Consider the following 15,877-nt stretch of genomic DNA (forward strand, 5'->3'; position numbering starts at 1 on the left):
TAACCTTAACCAAAACCCTAACCATAGCCCAAACCCTAACCTTAACTCTAAAACCCTAACCCTAACTACAAAAATTTTTGGAATTTTTTTCAGAATCATAATCTCTGTTTTTTTCCGCATATTTAAAAAAAATTCTGAAAAAAGTTAAAAATGAAGAAATCGGGCATGGGGAGGCAGGGACAGGAATTTCAAAATGCCAATTTTTGCAAAATCGTATTCTGTGGAAAAAAAATTAAATAAAGGAAAAGGGGTTTTTGGGGGGTACAAAGTCTTGCCCCGTTTTATACTGTTAATGGCCTCAGATAATGGATGAGCTCCACAATCTAATGTTTACGATTTCCTGGCGCCGGCGGTGGCAGTAGTAGTAGTAGTAGGTCTTCAGGCCTAGGACTCATCAAACCGGTTTCCATGGGGTATAAGTAAACCAAGATCACAACATTTTCTCTGAAGTTGATGCCAGCCTGTCACATATTATTTACGGCTGCAAGGTGAAATGAAGTATTTCGCTCAAGAATTGACTTTACCTGTTAGTATAGTTACTACTCTGATCTCTTGAGATTTTACAACTTGAATAATAAGATCTAACTTTTCAATTCCATAAAAGTTAGATCTTACTATTTGATAGCCTTCGTACCTTCCCCCATTTCAATTAATGTCTATGGAATACCCTTAAATTCTGTGTATCTCTGACCCACTCCCTCTGTCCTTTAGCCTTGGCTAGCAATCCTAAACCCCGACCCTATGCCTAATTGGCTTGTATGCATTTATTTTTCTTCATCCTTACTTTATTCTTTCTTTCTTTATCCTTAATTCATATTAGGACCTCTCCTGCTCTAAGCCTACTATAATAAAATATCACCAACACCCTACTCCAGCCTACCTTCATGGCAGAATTAATTGTTAAGACTATTTAAGCATTTTATCTGATCAAATTCATCCTATGGTTGTGGAACTATTTCCAGAGGGAAATGCAATCTTTCAAGATGATAATGCACCAATTCACACAGCTAAAGTTGTTACTGAATGGCAAGAGGAACATTCTTGTGAAGTTGAACATCTTATCTGGCCACCACAGTCCCCAGATCTCAATATTATTGAACATTTATGGTGCATTTTAGAAAAGCAAGTAAGGAGTCGATATCCTCCACCATCATCACTACAAGAACTGGAGTCTGTTTTAGCTGAAGAATGGACAAAAATTCCTTTGGAAACAATTCAAACTTTGTACAAGTCTATACCTCATAGAATTCAAGCTATAATTACCGCCAAAGTGGTCCTACTCGATATTAAAATAAATTTGTTTGAAATTTTAAGGAGTTTCCATTATTTTGTTCAACCCCTGTATATATGTGTGTGTGTGTATCATCATCATTATCATCATTTAGTTAAAGATTCTACCTGCTCACCACCTTAATAATAATAACAATAATCCTTACTACTATAAATACAAGGCCTAGAATTTGATTGGTACTTAATTTATTGACCCTCATAAGGTTGAAAGGCAAAGCTGGCCTTGGCTGAATTTGAAACCAGAGTGTAAAGATGGACAAAATGCCTCTAAGCATTTTGCCCGGTGTGCTAACAACTCTGCCAGCTTGATAATAATAATAATAATTCTTTCTACTATAGGCACAAGGCCTGAATTATGTGGGGAGGGAAGCATCAACCCCAGTACTCAACTGGTACTTAATTTATCGACCCTGAAAGGATGATAGGCAAAGTCAACCTCGGTGGAATTTGAACTCAGAACATAGCGATGGATGAAATACCACTAAGCATTTTGTCCAGCATGCTAACAATTCTGCTAGCTTGCCGCTATAATAATAATAATAAGAAGAAGAAGAAGAAGAAGAAGACGAAGGAATATATATCATCATCATCATCATCATCACTATTTATCATCCGTTGTCCATGCTGGCATGGGTTGGATGGTTTCACCAGAGATGGCAGGCTGGGGAGTTGCACCTGACTCCAGCCTGATTTGGCATGGTTTCTACAGCTGAAGGCCCTTCCTAACACCAGCCAAACATGAAGATGAACACCACATGGCTTCTCTGTATTTTTGATCTTTGTTTTCTGCTATCATCCTTTTCCAGTTTCTTTTTGTCTTTCCTTTTGTTTTTCCAACAGAATCTTAGAGTCATTAACTCATGTCCTTCCCTCGAATGTCAACCTAATCACAATATTGATTGTAAACTCATCCTATTGCATTTATTTTTGTATTTTGTATTTTTCTTTGTCTATATACATACATACATTTATGTATGCGTGTAAATACATACATACACACATACATACATACACACATACATACATACACACATACATACATACATATAACGGCGGTGCATCAGCATGGCCGCAGCTCTGAGCTGAAACTATAAAAAAAAAATACATGCACACATACATACATACATACATACATACATATATACATACATATATATTTGTGTGTGTGTGTATATATATAGAGAGAGATAGATAGACAGTCAGACAGACAGACTGATGATTGATAGACAGACAGACAGACAGATAGACAGACAAATAGACAGTTAGACAAGAACATACATTGGGAGATATTCCATTAGAACGAACTATACTGTGGTAGATACCATGAGAGAAACTCTCATATTGGCGTCTTGTTTAGAATGCACTCTTGTTTATATTGTTAGTGGAGAGATAAATGCCTGCCATCTCCTGTGTTAAGACCACCAGATCATGTGATTTCAACTTTCCTTGGACTCAGGAAATGTACCAAAAGCTAAGATGAGTGTTTCTCTCATGGTAACTACCACAGTATAGTTTGTTCCAACAGAACATTTCAGTGGGGATAAATATCATATCTCGGTATTAATACTGCTTCAGTCTCTAATATATATTTTTTTCAATCTGCTCACTGGCTAATCATGACACCAGCATCTGCTCTGGCACTGATTTTCTATATATATCACTGGCAGGGATATGAGTTACTGCTATCTCTAGCAGCTGAGGTTAAAGTTTGATAGAGGGACTGGAACAGGTCTCATACTGTAGAGGGAATACGTGGGGTCAATGTGTATCCTTAAGACAGAGGAAGGTAAGTATAAGAGAGAATACAGACAGAGGCTGAGAAAGAGTGACTAGGAAGGTAAGGTTGTTAGAGTGAGAAAGGAGAATGATTGACGATAAGAGATGGGGACAGAGGTGAATGTTGTGAATAGTGAATAGGGAGAGAGATGCACAGTGACAGAGATGGAGGTCAGAGGAATGTAGTGGTGGAAATAGTGATTGACAAATAAAAGGTATGAGGTTGGGGTATTGAAGGAAGATGAGGTTGGGGGTATTGAATGCAGATGAGGGTGTTCAGGGGAACAGGGCCTTCAGTGGAAAATAAAGTGGTAAGGGATGATACTGAGAACACTGGATGGATGACAAAAAGAGAGGGGTAACTGATAGCATTGAAAGGGATCATATGATGATAGCAACTGAGTAGTGCTGTAGTTAGAAGAGGGATGGAGGGATGGGTGTTAGGAAGATGAGTTGAGTGGGGAATGCTTGACTGGGATAGACTGAGTGTGGTGGTGATAATGTTATCATTTAGCATCTGCATTCCATACTGACATGAGTTGGACACACAGGTATGCATGTGCACAAACAACACACACACACACAAATATATATAGAGAGAGTAATTCACTTGAAATAGTTATTTTGTGGCATCTGCCCATTAATTTGAATTGTCTGTAATTGCTCCATTTAGTACATTTTTTCCTATGATAATAACACAATTATGCCAGTAACTGGAGATAACTGTTTCTTAATATACCATTTCTTTCACCACTAACAAGAATAATTATGTAACTTAATCCTTTCCTTCATTACATTACATATTTCTAACTTTAATTAACTGAGACTGTGACACATCAACTCAGATAAAAGGTGTTTTTGTTTTGGGGTTTTCATTTTGTGTTATCTTACTTGCCTTTGTTTGGTTTAATTAAACTTTGTTCAATAAAGTTTACCACTCCTAGATATGTCTATTGTCTTCATTAATAAAACTTATCAGGCTCACCATATCAAGTATGTTAGTGCTTACTTCCCTATTTACATATCTTAATGTGACATTTTTTGCTAATATCATACATGTACAAACAGCTCTGTAATTTCAAATTGATCAAGCCTTGGAAGAAAACACAAACAAAGCAACTATCTTCAGTTTCTTACTTGACATCACATTTCCTGTTTACCATTGAGGTGTCACTCCCCTCCACTTTGTCTTCCACTGTTTCTTGGCCACTGCTTGGTTGTTAAAGTTCTTTTTTCCACTGTACTACTTCATAACCAGCAAAGAAGCTAGTTATAAAATCTCTTTGGGAAATGTTTAGGGGACTCATCACGATCAAGCCATTGACCTGATCATTCAATTATCATAAAGGATCCACTTTTCATCACAAATGAAATTCAGTCAAGAAAAGGATCATTGGTGTTTCACAGGAAGAGCATCAAGCACACTTCAAAACACCAAACTTTTTGATTTTCATTGAGCTCATGTGGTATCCATTTATCGAGCTTTTTTACCTTACCAATCTTCTGCAGATTGCATAAGACCATTGCAATATCAACACCAAATGCCTGAGACATTTCTCTGATACTTTGATGTGGGTTTTGTTCAACAATTGCTTTCAATTGTTCATTTTCCTTTGACAGAAAATTATGCACCTAATTCAACAAAATTATAAAGGTTACTCTGATTACTATGCATAAAATGCAAGATATTTTTTGTTTTTCTAGATTGGGTAGACATAATTCACTCCTGCTTTTCAATTTCAGTATTTAAGCTATGCATAGCACTGTTGTAGTACATACACTGCATACATTCCTACAATACCATTTTCGTTACGTGCTATAAAGGCAGAAGTAAATCTGCCTTCAACTCAGTCGCACACCTGTGTTCTGCTTATTTTTTGTGTGTTTTACTACATAAAGGTCAGCAACTGCCTACCCTGAGTAATTACTGATGTCACGTGCCTGAAAGGAGCATATTTTCTCAAACTATATTTATCAGAATAATAATGAAAGCATTAATTGGCAGAAGTATTCAATGGGAAAACTTTCACTTTCTGTGCCAATTCTGAAGGTTTGCCCTCTATGGTAATGACTTTTCAATGAAGCTTATACTAATTATAAAATCAATTTCTACCGATCAAGAATGATTATGGACTATAATTCAGTTGCAGATTTAAAAAGTGCAACAACAACCACTACCACCACCACCACCACCACCACCATCTTATCTTTTAACATCTATCTTCTATGCTGGTGTAGGACATCAGAATGACAGGACCTAACAGGTTATTGAACTGCATCGTTCTCAGTGTCGGCTCTGGTACAGTTCCTATAGCTAGATGCTCTTCCTAATGCAAACCAGTTTACAAAGTGCACAGGATGCTTTTTTTTTATGTGTGCTACCAGCACTAGTGAGGCTGCAGTGTGGCTCACAGTTCAAAGATACACTTTGGCTGAGTGGGGCTACATTCAGGAGGGAGGTAGCTTTATGCTAGATTATAAAAGATTAGAGTATGAAAGAAGGGACCAGAACAGGTTTCTTGCTGTAGAAGTGACACATAGCTGGATGGAAAAATTGGTGTAGAGCTATAATGAGAAAAAAATATATAGTGGTAACGAAGTGTTAGGGTGGGTCATGGCAGTAAAACAGAAAGTGTGGCAGTGTAGAAGAAGCAAGTGTATGGAGAGAGTGAAGAATGAGATGGTAAGAAATGGGGTAGGGATGCGAATATACTGAATGAGAAACAAGGGTCAATGTGGGGAGGTCAATGATAAATATGTGTTGGATGGAATAAGTGGGAAAGTAGATGATGACCAGAGATTGTTAAGAGTATAGGTGCAGGAGTGGCTGTGTGGTAAGTAGCTTGCATACCAACCACATGGTTCTGGGTTCAGTCCCACTGTGGGCAAGTGTCTTCTACAATAGCCTCGGGCCGTCCAAAGCCTTGTGAGTGGATTTGGTAGATGGAAACTGAAAGAAGCCCGTCGTATACATGTATATATATATATATGTATGTTTGTGTGTCTGTGTTTGTCCCCCCAACATCGCTCGATAACCGATGCTGGTGTGTTTATGTCCCCATAACTTAGCGGTTCGGCAAAAAGAGATTGATAGAATAAGTACTAGGCTTACAAAGAATAAGTCCTGGGGTCGATTTGCTCGACTAAAGGCGGTGCTCCAGCATGGCCACAGTGAAATGACTGAAACAAGTAAAAGAGTAAAAGAGAGAGAGTACAGGGATGAATGTAGTGACTGATGCAGGAGTAATCAATAATACATATAAGTTAGGGAGTAGGTACTGATTAGCAGCATTGGAGGGTGGAAAATAGCAGGATTGTGGGAGAGAGATTACAAATGGGTGCAGAGGTTGAAAAAAGTGTGAGTGGAGTGTGAAAGAGTCTAATTTAGTTTATGATAGCATTAATCTTACTGTGAGATTAAAAACATTATGGAATTAAGTTGCTGGTCAGTAGAACTTTAATATTTAATAATATTTTAAGGTAGCAAGCTGGCAGAATCATTAACATGCCAGCTAAAATGCTTTGTGACATTTCATCTGTCTTTATGTTTTAAGTTTAAATTCCATCTAGGTCGACTTTGCCTTTCATCCCTTGAGGGGGTCAATGAATTAATTACTATTGAGTGCTGGGGACAATATAATTGACTTAACCCCTCTCTTGAAATTGCTGGCCTTGTGCCAAAATGTTAAACCAATATTCACTAATATTCTTTTCTACTCTAGGCACAAGGCCTGAAATTTTTGGGGAGGGGGCCAGTCGATTAGATCGACCCCAGTATGCAACTGGTACTTTACTTATCGACCCCAAAAGGATGAAAGGCAAAGCTGACCTCGGCAGAATTTGAACTCAGAATGTACAGACAGATGAAATACCGCTAAGCATTTCACCCAGTGTGCTAACATTTCTGTCAGCTTGCTGCCTTATATTTACTAATATTAAAATGGCAAGCTGACACTTTTGTGTCAGACAAAATCACTTAGAGGCATTCCTTCTAGCCCTGTACATTCTAAGTTCAAATTCTGCTGAGGTTGACTTTGCCTTTTATAAGTTTCAAGGTTGATAAAATAAGCACCAGTCAAGTACTGTGGTTGACAGAATCGACTAACCCTTCCCCTTAAAATTGCTGGCCTTGTACCAAAATTTGAAACTAATATTTAATAGTGTTTAATTAATTTTAATTAGTTATTTTACTGAAAATTTGATAAAAAACAGAAAAAGAGAGCTTATTATGGTTATCTTTGAATAATTTACCAGTTTCATTTGTAATAATTGAGAAGACCAAACAGGGTCGAAATCACATGATCTGGTGATCTTGACGCTGGAGATAGTAAGGATTTATTTCCCTTCTAGCGATATAAACAAGTGTACATTTTGCACCAAAATGCCAGTATGAGAGTTTCACTCATGGTAACTACAGCCACAAAATTCTTTCTATCGTGATGGCACCTGTGCCAGTAAATCACTAAGAGCACCGTCCGAGCATGATCGTTGCCAGTGAACCAGCTGTCTGGCTTCCATGCCGGTGGCACGTAAATAGCACCATTTGAGCGTGATCGTTACCAACGTTACCTTCCTGGCATTTGTGTCAGTGGCACGTGAAAAGACATTCGAGTGAGGTCATTGCCAGTGCCGCTGGACTGGCTCCTGTGCAGGTGGCACGTAAAATACACCATTTCGAGCATGGCCGTTGCCAATACCTCCTGACTGGCCTTCGTGCCGGTGGTATGTAAAAGCACCGACTACACTCTCAGAGTGGTTGGCGTTAGGAAGGGCATCCAGCTGTAGAAACTCTGCCAAATCAGACTGTAACCTGGTGCAGCCATCTGGTTCACCACTCCTCAGTCAAATCGTCCAACCCATGCTAGTATGGAAAGCGGATGTTAAACAATGATGATGATGATGAGAACATCCACATTTAAGTGGGGAATAATATTACCTCTCAGTATTAATACTGCCTCTGTCGCTAATATATATCTATAATAATATTCATTTGTTGTTGATGATGATGATAAAGGACATCACATGAGAATGAAGGCAAAGAGTTGGCTCTGGACTTGTGCAGCTCAGATTATCCCCGGGCTTCTGCACATTTAGTCATACATAGGAAAGTGTCATTTTGTTTGGTGAATGCACAAGACATTTTTTTCAACCCTATGCCAGCAACTCAGCTTTGTCTTTACTTCATTGAAAACATTTTTTGGTGCAGTCAAGAATATATTTTGTGTTGTTGTTATTATTTAGAATGTGTACATTTTTTTGTTATTGTTGCATTTCATTTTTGAAGTGTTGTTCAGCAACAATACTTCAATAATTCACATACATCCGACTTAAACAACATACACATGAACAACAATATGAACAAATAATTTTAAAACAAAGCATAATTATGCGTAAAAGAATAATCCTTAATTGTGCTCAAAAATATCTCATGAAAATCCATGGCAGAATGAAAGTGGCCGGCAATTGATGCCCTCATTGTAATTAAATAACACACTTTCCAAATAGATACAAACAGCCAACATTTATTGTCCATCCTCTTAAATGTTTACAGCATTTTCAGAGGGAAACACTATCACCCAGATTGAGAAACAATATGAAATGATAACATAAAATTAATAACCTTTGTTCAAGTATCCAATAACTGGCAAAAGCTGCCATACTGAAGAATAGTTGAAGGATGAAGGATGAAGGAGCAATAGCTGTGCTGAGAGAGGTGGAAGAGAGAGAAAAAAAATTATAAAGTAAGTTAGATTAGGTAGATAAATTGCTAGGGTGGGAAACTGAGTGAAGAGAGAGAGAGAGTGAGAGAGGGAGAGATAGAGAGAGAGAGAGAGAGAGAGAGAGAGAGAGAGAGAGAAAGAGAAGAATAGAGAGATGGGGAGGGGCAGAGAAATAGCAAGAAGGCTGGCGTGACAGGCATTCAGGTGAACAGACAGTGAAATATAAGGAGGAATGAAAGAATGAATGAGAGAAAAGATAGCCTAAGTGATAAAGTAAGAGATGGGAAGTGGGAAAAAGACAGAGTTCTACAATAGTCAGGAGGAATTAAAGTGGAAACATGATAAAATGACAGAGCTGTTGAGAGCGAGCAAATGTTAGAGAAACCGTGTGCGAGAATGCATATATATTCATTTTGTTTCAGTCCCCTCAGCTGTAAGTGGGTGACCCTGCAATGAATTAGTGCTCTGTTCAAGGGGAATGTTGGTCTACCTGCCTAGTCAAAGAAATCGACCCCAGGACTTATTTTTTAAAGCCTAGTACTCATTCTACTGATCTCTTTTGCCAAACCACAAAGCACCAGTTGTCAAGCAATGGTGGGGGACAAACACACACATAGATAGCGCAAGGCTATTGTAGAAGACACTTGCCCAAGGTTCCACACAGTGGGAATATATATTTGTGTATATATGTGTGCATACTGTGCACTGGTACATTTTTTTTTTAACCGTAAAAAGAAAATGCAATGATTTTATTTCACTTCTTTTATTTCAATCAGTTCAATCAGTTCAATCAGTTGGTTCATCAGAGTTGTTACTACTTGTGACTTCATCAATGGCAATCCCTATGGTAAGAAGCTTACTACCCAACCACATGGTTCTGGGTTCAGTCCCATTGCATGGCCCCTTGGGAAAGTGTCTTCTATAGCTTCAGGCCAACAAAGCCTTGTGAGTGGATTTGATTGGAGGAAACTAATGCATGTATGTATATATGTTTGAATAAAAGTTCTTGTTAAGGTACAGGCTAGTCTATTAATAATGAAAGAAAGAAAAATTAATATATTCTGCTATACACAATCACACTCTTATATATATATATATATATATATATATGTATATATATATATATATATATAAATTAAAAGGGTAAAGGTTTATCAATTTATTAATTTATTAATAAATCAACAGTTTGCTAGCATGGTCGAATGTACTACTGGAATATCATATTGATGAAGGAAATTGAGTATTTATCACTCATAATCCAGAAACGCGTCTGCGATTAACTTCGGAATGGTTAGTTTTCATTGTTTTTTTCTTCTTGTTTTTGCCTTTGTGAGTTACAAGTAATGCTATCTGTTGGAGTCTCTGCTTTTTTAGCTGCTATTTCTGAGTTTCGGTATGTGGTGAAGCAAACATTTGCTGATCCCTTAATTATGTTTATAAATATATATATATATATATATATATATATATATATATATATATATATATATATATATATATATATATACACGTGTGTGTGTGTGTGTCTTTGTGTCTGTGTTTGTCCCTGCCTTCTGCTTGACAACCGGTGTTGGTGTGTTTATGTCCCTGAAACTTAGCATTTCAGCAAAAGAAACTGGTAGAATAAGTGCCAACCATGCAAAAATAAGTACTGTTCAACTATATTTTTTCAAGGTGGTGCCCCAGCATGACCGCGGCCTTAATTACTGAAACAAATAAGCGATAAAGAAAAAAGTCTGCCCTGAGTTTCACCCGTACAGGGTTCTCAGAGTAGGCTGGCAACTTTGATTTACAGGTGCAATATTGATATTCCAGACATGAATGGTTTGGAACTGATTATAATCTGCACTAATTTATGAGCAAGAACTTCAAGTTCCTGTGGCCAGCAAACTAGTTTACTGGTACCTTGCACAGACTAGTATCTTGTACAGTAAAGGGTAAAGATCCACTTCAGTCATGAATGGCCATGGGATTGCACCTAGAAAGTTACCCTCTGAGGAAGAAGTCTGGGTAAGGTTGTTTATGGAAGATAAGCAGTCACCCATGCATGCCAGCCTCCCCTCTCCACACCACTGATGTTATCCAAGAGAAAGGCAAAACCTGATACAGCTTGGCACCAGTGACATCACAACTCATTTTTACTGCCGAGTGAATTGGAGCAATGTGAAACAAAGTGTCTTGCTCAAGAACACAACATAGAGCCTGGTCCAGGAATTGAACTCATTACCTTATGTGAGCCTGATGCTCTAATCACTAAGCCATCACTTCCACAATATAGTATTAATATTGTACAGTATAGTATTAATAAACTTGTATAATGTATACAAATGTACAGGTGCCTGTGATTCATTTAATTATTTAAGTAAATTTAATATTTGCTTAATTTAGAGTGTGTTGACCAAAGTGACCGAAGTGGTTTGGAAAAATCAAGAATTCCCGAAAGGCTTAGGAACCAATGATTCTAGAAAATTTAAGTTATACCTGTAATAAAAATATATATCTATTTACTCTTCCCAGCATACTGAGTTCTATGCCAAATAAAGTTTGCAATATGTAAAATATATTATTGATATATTTTACTATTGTTACATTACTATATACATATATATAAATGTACGTGTGGCTACATGGTTCTAGGTTCAATCGCATTGTGTGACACCTTAGGCAAGTGACTTCTACTATAACCTCAGGCCAACTAAAGCCTTGTGAGTGGATTTTGGTAGATCCCACCACCACTTGACAACTTGTGTTGGTGTGTTTAAATCCCCCATAACTTAGTGGTTTGGCAAAAGAGATCAATAGAATAAGTACCAGGTTTGGAAAAAAAAAAAAAACAAGTACAGGGGATGATTCATTTGTCCAAAAATGTTTGAAAGCAGTGCTCCAGCATGGCCTCAGTCTTATGAATGAAACAAATAAATGATAAAAGATATGTAACTGTGTGTGAACATGCACTCTAAATCATCATCATCATCGTTTAATGTCCGCTTTCCATACTAGCATGGGTTGGACGATTTGACTGAGGACTGGTGGACCAGGTGGCTACACCAGGCTCCAATCTGATTTGGCAGAGTTTCTACAGCTGGATGCTCTTCCTAACGCCAACCACTCTGAGAGTGTAGTGGGTGCTTTTACGTGCCACCAGCACAAAGGCCAGTCAGGCGGTACTGGCAACGGCCACGCTCGAAATGGTGTATTTTACATGCCACCTACACAGGAGCCAGTCCAGCGGCACTGGCAACGATCTCGCTCGAATGTCTTTTCACCTATCACTGGCACAAGTGTCAGGAAGGTGACGTTGGTAACAATCATGCTCAAATGGTGCCATTTACATGCCACCGGCATGGAAGCCAGACAGCTGCTCTGGCAACAATCACGCTCGGACGGTGCTCTTAGTGCTCCACTGGTACAGGTGCCATCACAATTTCACTTTCGCTTGCCCCAATAGGTCTTTGCAAGCCGAGTTTAGTGTTCAATGAAAGAGACATTGGCATGGGTGCCAGTCTACAAATTTAGTTCGATTTCGATTTCACTTGCCTCAACAGGTCTTCACAAGCGGAGTTTAGTGTCCAATGAAGGAATCATGCAATAATGCAAGTCTGTAGAAGGGTTAATGCTTCTAACATTATGAATAGTCTGTCAAGCTACAACTGTAATTATATGTTTTGAATTATATATGTTTTAAATTTTTACTACTCGTTGATCATCTCTTATCTATTGTATTATTTTGATTATTTTATTGTGTTATTTTCTTTTCTCCAGCACCACTTTCTCTTCATGGCGATGTGTACTGGACATCATTTTATGGAAGACACTTACATATACTGGACATTCATATCTTGTCTTTGGTATGAGAGACCATCATTGAATGTACTTACTTTGCCTGAATGACTGTTCACATCTAAGAAACTCAGTGAATCAACAGTTCTGGAAGAATAAAGAAACTGAGTAATCTTCTTCCTTCATCTTTACATCTTTATACATGCATACATACATCATCATCGCTTTAACATTCACTTTGTCGTGCTTGCCTGGGTCAGACATGTTCTCACAGAATATTGGAAATGACTGACACTGCTTATATGACAGTGACACTCATTTACAAATATCACATAATGTCAAGACAAGGAGATGCTAACAGGCACACACATATATACATAAATACATGTGTTGTGTGTGTGTGTATATATATATATATATATATATATATATATATGGAAAAAAAAGTCAAGGTAGAAAATGCTAAAATAATTTTATAAAAAACATTTCAGTACTGGTTTCAATCATTGAGCCTTTTTCAACTGTAAGTATAGAAAACAATTAAATTTTGGAAAAATTAAAAGAAAAGTCTTTTAAAATAATATTTGCATAGTATTCAAATACAAGGGGCATTTTCCTTGTTTCTGCCTGTCTCTGTCTCTCTTGTTTACTCTTACGGGTTCGAGAAATATGTATGTATGACAGGTTTTTTTCAGTTTCTGTCCACCAAATCCACTCATATATATATATATATATCTTTATTCGGTTGACCAGGGGTTATAATAAAAGGTGCCAAGAAGTAGGACTGAACCTAAATCCATGTGGTTGGGAAGCAAACTTCTTAGCCACAGAACTACACCAGCACCTATGGACTTTATCAAATGCATACATATGTAAATACACTTACACACATATATACAGATAAAGTTCAAAGGCCTTTTCTATATGTATATAAATAAATAAAAAAGTAATGCTTCCGTTACTTCTGCTTAATTTTCTTTCTATCATTATTAATACACTAGCCTGTACACTAATGAGAACTTTTATTCCTAGATATATATATGCAACGTTTTGAACCATGAAGAATTTGTACTGGATTTTGGCAGAGTTTTGAAATTTTTTAAAACATTTTTTTGCAATTGTCTGATAATACAGTCACAAACTTGCCCAATGCATCAATAAATTAACATTGATATTTGTTTCACCATTGTCAAAATCATCTGAAATGGAACTGTCAAAGCATGCTATTTGAGCAATTTTGCTATTCAGCTTAAAAAAAAAAAACATCAAGTAGCTGAAACTGCTTGCGATATCAGCAAAACATTTGTTGAGGAAATGATCAGAGAGTGGTTAGCTCGAAAATGATTTAAACAATTTTGAGACCTGAGCCTTGAAGATTGATGACGGTCAATTAAAGACCATTGTTGAGAAAGATCCATGTAAAACCACTCGAGAACTGGCAAAAGAACTTTAAGTTAGCCAAAAAACTCCCTGCAACCATTTGCATGCAATTGGAAAATCAAAAAAAGCTCAACAAATGGGTACCACATGATTTGAATGAAAATCAGAAAATGTGCAGATATAAAATTTGCTCATCGCTTCTTCTCCATAACCAGATCGATTCATTTCTCAACCATATTGTAACTTACGATGAAAAGTGGATTCTGTACAATAATAAAATCATTCTTCACAGTGGTTGGACCAAAATGAAGCACCGCAAACCTTCCCTAAACCCGAGCTATTCAAAAAGAAGGTTATGGTGACTGTTTGGTGGTGTACTGCTGGACTCATCCACTATAACTTCTTAAAACCCAGGTAAACCATTACTGCAGAAATATATTGCCATGAAATTGTCAAAATAAACAAAAAACTGCTACTCCTCCATTTCAGACTGGTCAATAGAAGTGGACAATGCTTGACCACACGTTTCCCTAATGACACTCCAGAAGTTGAGGGAACTTGGCTACGAAGTTCTTCCCCACCCAGCTTATATCTCAGACCTTTCTCCTATCAACTACCACTTTTTCAAGCACCTTGATGGTTTCCTGTGAGAGGAGTTCAAAATATCAAGCCAAGACTAATAGTGCATTCAAAGAGTTCATCAGCTCCAGAACTCCAGATTTTTATGTTACTGGAATTAAACTTGTAACTTGCTGGCAAAAATATGTTGATTGTAATGCCACTTAGTTTGATGAATAAAATTTCTGCATTGTTGAAATATATTGTGATGAATTTCGTGTTTCAAAACGTTGCTTACTTTTTACTCAACCTGATACATACATACTTTTATTAAAGCTGAAAAATTCTTCACAAATTGTTACTCAGAATTTCATGTTACTGTTCATGGGACGATAAATATAAACAATTAGATGAACTGAAGTATGTATATATATACTTTTATGTACATATATATATATTTATATATGTATATGTATATATGTGTGTATATATATATGCATATGTGTGTGTGTGTCTGTTTGTACCCCCACGATCACTAGACTACCGATGTTGCTATGTTTACATCCCCATAATTTAGCGGTTCGGCAAAAAGAAACCGATAGAATAAGTACTATGCTTACAAATAATAAATCCTGTTGTTAGTTTCAACGACTAAAAGTGGTGCTCCAGCATGGCTGCAGTCACATGACCAAAGCAAGTAAAACAATGAAAAAAACTGCCATTTTAATCCTGAGCAACACTGGGTATCTCTGCTAGTGTGTGTATATATATATATATATATATATATATATATATATTCACACAGACACACACACATGGTGCCCTCCAGCTTCTCTTTCCCAATGATACTCTTGCTGTACTCACCCACTACTACGCTACTCACAGCCTTGTTTTCCCCAACTTCAAGTCGCTTCAGGCACTTAGTCTTGCAAGTTACAAGGTGACTTCTCTGTTTCATATTTCTGTTGAAGTACACAACCTTTGTTTCAATTCTAAAAATATTGTAGAATTCAATGAAATAAGTTTATTATTTTTAAGCAAGTGTTAGGAACATTAATTTAACATAAATTTTGATGGAAAGTTTTTGATCACTTTAAAACAATAAAAGAGCACTCCGTTGGTTACGACGACGAGGGTCCCAGCTAATATGATCAACGGAACAGTTTGCTCGTGAAATTAATGTGCAAGTGACTGAGCAATCCACAGACACGTGTACCCCTAACGTAATTCTCAGGGAGATTCAGCATGACACAGAGTGTGACAAGGTCAGCCCTTTGAAATACAGGTACTACTAATTTTTGCTAGCTGAGTTGACTGGAGCAACGTGAAATAAAGTGTCTTGCTCAAGGACACACTGCGTTGCCGGGAATTGA

General features: G+C 37.2%; 1 protein-coding gene across 1 annotated transcript in view; it reads left to right on the top strand.

Moving 5' to 3' along the window:
- LOC128249372 (uncharacterized) overlaps positions 1-14,763 on the top strand; it is a 25,515-nt gene extending 10,752 nt beyond the window's left edge. Inside the window, exon 2 of the mRNA XM_052972724.1 lies at positions 12,549-14,763. The gene's annotated coding sequence lies outside the window, so the exon portion shown is untranslated. The remainder of the gene's footprint in view (positions 1-12,548) is intronic.
- The last annotated feature ends 1,114 nt before the right edge of the window (positions 14,764-15,877 follow it).

Source organism: Octopus bimaculoides, chromosome 14 (assembly GCF_001194135.2).
Source record: "Octopus bimaculoides isolate UCB-OBI-ISO-001 chromosome 14, ASM119413v2, whole genome shotgun sequence".
NCBI classification, from domain to species: Eukaryota; Metazoa; Mollusca; class Cephalopoda; order Octopoda; family Octopodidae; genus Octopus; species Octopus bimaculoides.